Raw genomic sequence first — 6492 nt, forward strand, 5'->3', positions numbered from 1 at the left:
TGTTAAAAGGCAGCCTTAGTTTAAGGATGCTAATTACCTCGCAATTACTGGGCCAGGCCAAGTTTCTTTTAATAAAGTGGAGCGACTGTCCCAAGGGGCTTGCTGAAGAGGTTGGATTTATAAGCTAGAAGGGCTGAAGAAAACCCGAGCGAAGAGCAGGTCACAAAACAATAGAAAAATAACACCAGAACCCAAGAAGCAGAGGCAGAGAGATCAATGTTCGAGTTCGAGACCAGCCTGGCCTATGTTTCAAGTTCCAGGCTAGCCAGAACTACAAACGGGACCTTCCTCAAGGAAGGAAAGAAGGAAGGAGAAAGAGAAAGGACAAGGGAAACAGAGGAATTAATGTCATTATCACAGCAATTATACACAACCTGTTTAGGAAGTTTGATTTTTATGTCTCTAAACTTGATGTCTCAGGTCAGACAAACAGCGTAGTTTAAGTTTGGTGAAGGGCAGGCTGGAGAAATGGCTCAGCAGCTAAAAGCACTTATTGTGAAGTCATAAAAATTGAAGTTCAAATCCCAGAATCCATGTAGCAAGTCGGGTATCCTGCACACACCTGTAACAACCTAGGTTGTTGCCGAGACTTGCTGGCTTCCAGCTTAAGCTGAGAAAACACAGCCTGAGGTTCAAGGAGAGACCCTGCCTCAAAGGAAAGATAGAAAGTGACAGAAAGCACCCAACGCCCACTTCTGACCTCCATGTGCACATAAAGATGCATTACCCCTTACCCCCTACACACACACACACACACACACACACACACACAATTAAATAAATCTTTTTTAATAAAACATTAAGCTTGGTGACATAAACTTGTGGCACAGATATAACTATTTTTATTTCTCAGTCTGGCCTTCTGGGGTACAATGACCATCTGTAATGACTGTAATACATATGTTGTGTTAATGTGTTTCTGTGTGCATGCATATACATGTGTGTGGAAGCCAAAGGTCTGTATCAGGTGAGATATATATATATATATATATATATATATATATATATATATATAGAGAGAGAGAGAGAGAGAGAGAGAGAGAGAGAGATAGTTATAGATATATTATATATATATAATGAATGTTCTGCATGTGCACCTACAGGCCAGAAGAGGGCATCAGATCCCAGCAAAGATGATTGTGGTAGCTGGGAATAGAACTTAGGACCTCTAGAAGGGCAGATAGTGCTCTTAACCACTGAGCCACCTCTCCAGCCCTCTCCATTTTACTTTTCTTTAAGATTATTTTTATTTTATTTCACACATCTGATAGTTTTGACAGCATTTATGTGTACCACATGTGTGCCTGGTGCCCTAGGGGTCAAAAGATGGCGCTGGAGCTCCTGAAACTGGAGTTATGGGCGGTTGTAAAGTGCCACATGAGTACTGAGAATTGAACCTGGTCCCTCTGCAGGAACACGGGCTCTTAACCACAGAGCCACCTCTCCAGACTCTGGCCCCATCCCACACTTGAGGAAAGATCACTCTCCTTTCATGTGTTGTTTTTGTGAGATCTTATGTAGCACAGGCTGGTCTTAAACTCCCTGTGTAGCCAAGGATGAACTTGAACTCCTGATCATCCTGCCTCCACCTCCCAGTTGATGGGATTCTAGACCTGTCCGCTACACTGTCTGCAAGGGTTACTGTCTGGCAAAAAGTTAAGAGAATAGCCCACAGTCTCATCTCCCACTGCAACTATTGCCTTGCCCCCAGCCCCAGCCCTTGACAACCCACTCCTCTGCTGCCAATGCATCTAAACATCTCACAGAACAAAGAGCCTACAGCACTGCTTCTTTTACTGAGCACCTTAACCCCAGGATTTACACTGTAACCTGTGTCAAGCCCTGGGGCTGGGGGCCCAAGAACACTGTAGCACCATGGGCAGGTCTCCCAAAAGTGAGCCTCGCCTCCAGGAACTCACTTGTGCTGGTCGTAGTTGCTATGGAAACTGAATGCTGTATACATTCATATATCCATGTGTATTGGGAAGGAGTTTGGTTGAAACCAAGTGGAATCCCACCCTACCCCAAGAATTGGCTGCCAAGATAGCTAACGACAGGGAGAAACTCTAGACAAAAATTCCTCAAACTCTAAGGACGGTGCTCTCAGGCTGCAGGTCCCTTCAGCAAAATGGTGACGCCTCAGCATCATGATTGACATGCGGACTGTGTACTAGGTGGCGTGCCCACACCAGCAGGGCCTTTGCACAGGTTGCCACTTCATGCCAAGTGCCTGTGTGTGTTGTGTGTGTGTCCTTTCATTAGTCCCTGTCTGCACTTAGCTTTCATGAATCTGGTTCATCTCAGCACTTCCGTTATGAGCTTTGTGATTGGTGTGGGTGTGTATATGGGTGTGTCTGTGTACATGTGTGTATGTATGCACCTGTATGCATGTTTGTGTGTGTTTACACATGTGCGTGGTGTGTGGTGCTGAGACTGGAATCCTAACATTCCCTGGCTTGTGACCACAGCTCTCCAACATCTGCCTCTGTCTTTTCTCCTCAAGGACATTGGATTTAGGATGGAACTCACCTGAGCTGATGTCATCTCAAGACCCTCGCCTTGACCCGGGTGGTGACTCGGTTGCTTGGCTGGTAAAGCAACTGCTACACCAGCACAAGGACCCGAGATCTATGCAGAAAAGCTAGGCATGGCGGCGGACACAGCAGAGGATCCCCAGAATTGCTGCTCAGCCAGGTCAGCCCAACCATGAGCTGCAGGTTCCAGTGAGAGACTGTCTCAGAAAACGACAGAGAGCTCCTGAGGAACAGCTCCCAACACTGACCTCTGACTGCCACACACAGGCAGGTACCTGCTCCTCACACACACACATACACACCCTTACCTCAGTTATATCCACAATAACACTGTTCCCAAGATCTCATTCATAGACTCTAACTAGACTAGCGCTGGTTTTAATCTCTACTTTATTTGGGGTGTTTAGGCCTCCACCTCCCTTCTAACCCCCCAATCCTACGTAGGAGAGAGAAGGTGAGTGGGGAGAGGGGCCCCCTTTGCTTCACCTGGCTGTTTAGGGTTGACGGACTTTTAGGGCTCTACACCAATCTCCACCACGAGCAGGCACAGCCAGCAGTCTCCTCCACTGCGCCCTGAAGCATTTCTCTCCGTCTGTCTGCTTCAAACCACACCGTCCATCTTTCGGGTCTCTCCAAATGGCTACGCGCCACACACTGACACCGCACACCACACCACATCTTCTCTTTCTTGGCTCTCAAATTTATATCCTCAGAGGGCTAGACTGCGACACTCGCCGTGCCCCACATGGAAGATCATTACCAGTCAGCCAAAGCCATTCCCCGCACGAGACAATTAACAACTGCAGACAAACCATAGCCCAACTAAAACCCCACACTTGGGATTAAAACAAAAATATATTTACATAATGAGTTTACAAAGAAACCAAAACTTCCATTACACTAGACCCCTTGAGGTTCACCATTTAACACCCTACAGTGACCAAATCTAATTAAAAAGCCAAATGTTTTAGTACAGTGCCATTTTTTGTTGTTGAAATTGTATATTTGTCATAGACACAGGCATGCATCTGGCCTGGGAAACAGCTGTCATTGAGAGCTGTCATTTAGGGGTGAGCTTGGGGAGAAAGGGGGTTCTACTACAGTGTTTCATAGAGATCTGTTATCTCTGCCTCCTCAGCTCTGGGACCAACAAGTTCTACCTGTACTGCTGAGCTCCTGAGTGGTGAAGGTTATTTTTATTACTGAAAAAGCAGCCTCAGGAGCTGGCAATGTGTCCCTGTGTGTGTGGTAGAATGCCTGTTTAGCATGCCCAAAGCCCAGGGTTCAATCCCCAGAAGAGGAAGGGAGGGAGAATGGGCCCATCTCCACAGCCACTTGGCTGTGCTTGGCCCCACCACTCCGCACAACCATAGGCCGCTACCCTGGTAGCGGGGCTGGGGTAGAGTATGGAGGTGGGTGCTGCCTGCCACTGGCTCCAGAGACCCATTTGTGTGAGCTTTAGCCTGGCTCTCACAGGAATTGTTCAGAAGACAACCACATGACTAATTAACTAAAAAGCAAGCCTAGTGATAATTCTGTGTCTGGGGGATAGACCCATCTATCTCCACATTTAAAGATCAAGGCAAATGGTCTTGCATACTTACTATTATTCAAAGATTTTTTTGTCTTTTCCTTAGTTTTTAAAGCATATTATGAGACCCACCAACAGGTGCACACCTATAATCTCCGCAGGAAGACCAAAAGTCCATCAGGCATGGTGGCACACACCTTCAATTCTAGTGCTTGGGAGGGAGGCAAGTGTATCTTTGAGTTCTAGGCCAGACAAAACTACATACAAATCTTTCTCAAAAAAAAAAAAAAAAAAGGGGGGGGGGGACAGAATACCATCTTAGTTCACTGAAAAGACTGTGGATATGATGGGTGGCCTCACCTGGAGTGACTCAGACCCTGGCTTAAAGCCATTCCTCCTGTTAATTAAAATAAAGTCATTGTTTGAGTCTAAGATCCTGCATGAGCCCTGCAGGCCAGGCTAAAAGCCAAAATGGAATCTACCAAAGCGCCTAGCCAACACAGAAACTCCTAAGGTGTTTATCTCACCTAGGAGATCAAGATTAAGATATAACAGAAACTTCCCAAACAGCCCTTTCACTAGATTATTTAATAAAAAGCTCTTTCTGCCTTTGCGCAATGAGAAAGCCTCGGGTAATCAGGTATCCCTGCGTTATCACAAGGGTCTGGGGGTGGAGCTGAGCAGTAGAGCACTTGCCTGGCATGCTCCAAGCCCACAGTTCCATCTACAACACCACTTATAAAAGTGAGGCATGGTGACACTTTAATATAAGCACTTGGGGGGCAGGGAGCACTTGAGAGGCAGGTGATCTCTGTGAGTTCGAGGCCAGCCTGGTCTACAGAGTGAGTTCTAGGACAGCTGGAGCTACATAGTGAGACTCTGTCTCAGATAGATAAATAGAAGATAGATAGATAGATAGATAGATAGATAGATAGATAGATAGATAGATAGACAGATAGATAGACAGACAGATAGATAATGAGGGGTGGACTGGAAATGGTACCCAGCAGTTAAAAGCAGTTGCTGTACTTGCAGAGGACCTAGGTTTGGTTCCCGATACCATATCAGAGGCTCACAACAATCATAATTCCAGCTCCAGGGATCCCTTGCACGCGTGCACACACACACACACACACACACACACACATGCAGTTTTTAAAGGTTATTTTAAAGGTTATTTCATTTTATTTTATGTACATTGGTGTTTGACTGAATGCATGTCTATGTGAGCATGTCAGATCCTCTGAAACAGGAGTTACAGACAGTTGTGAGCTGCCATGTGGGTTCTGGGAATTGAACCCTAGTCCCTTGAAAGAGCAGTCAATGCTTTTAACCATTAAGCCATCTCTCCAGCCCCCATATATGCAGTTTTAATCTCTGACTTTCTTCTTGCAAAGTCTAGTGCCTTTGGAAAGATTAAAGGTAGGTGGGGGAGCCAGTGCTGAGGGTGAGGGTCCTGGAAGGGTGAGCTGAGAGTCCTAGGGGGGTGAGACTTGGACTAGCAGCCTTCCTCAACTTCTTGCCACTTCCTTTCACTGTGAAATCAAACTTGCGTCCACCAAGCCTTATCTGATATTCAAGGTGAGCTCTGTCTGTACCTGCAATGGAATGTGGTTTAGCCAAGAGGAGGATTGGGACACTGGCACACATCTGTCACACACCAGTGGGCCTCACAAATGGCCACTTTTGAGGGAGGAAGCAAGACATAAAGGGTCAGGTGCTGTAGGATTTCATTGCTGTGAAATGTACAGGATGGGCACATCCAGAGACAAGACAGAGTCAGTCGCCAGACACCAGGGAGTGGGGCATGGCCAGCCACCTAGTGGGTGCAGGCTGTGGTGTTGCATGAACTTTTCCTGGGGAGACATGAGCAAATGGCATCATGACAGACCAAGTCCAGTTTGGTGAACCAGTGAGTTTATTAGGCTTGCCCACAGGTGAACCCCCACCCTGCTCTTTCCACATGACTAGAACGGCTCACCTCAGAATGATGATGTTCCCATAGGTGCATAGACAGGTCACCTTTCTTCAGTCCGTAGGCGCTAGCACCACTCACACGCAACTGGGGCAGAATTACATATAGCTGTCAGGGAGGTGCGGGAGGGACTCTCTAATGACCCTCTCTACTCCTTCCATGAGAGGAAGTCAACAAGAAGTCAGGGGTTCTTGCAAATAGCTACATCCTTTGGGATGAGAATGACATTGGCCATTACTGTACAAAGTGACACTTAAAACTGTCACTTTTCTGAAAACTGGGCTGGTAAGATCCGCAAAGGCATTGCTGCCAAACATGACACAATGGACTGCACTCCTAGAACCCACGGAAGGTGAGAACTGACTGTGGCAAGTTGTCCTCTGACTTCCACACGGAAGGACTGTGACACACACACACACACACACACACACACACACACACACACACACACA

The sequence above is a fragment of the Psammomys obesus genome, unplaced genomic scaffold, assembly GCF_907164565.1.
Source record: "Psammomys obesus unplaced genomic scaffold, mPsaObe1.curated_primary_1811, whole genome shotgun sequence".
NCBI lineage: Eukaryota > Metazoa > Chordata > Mammalia > Rodentia > Muridae > Psammomys > Psammomys obesus.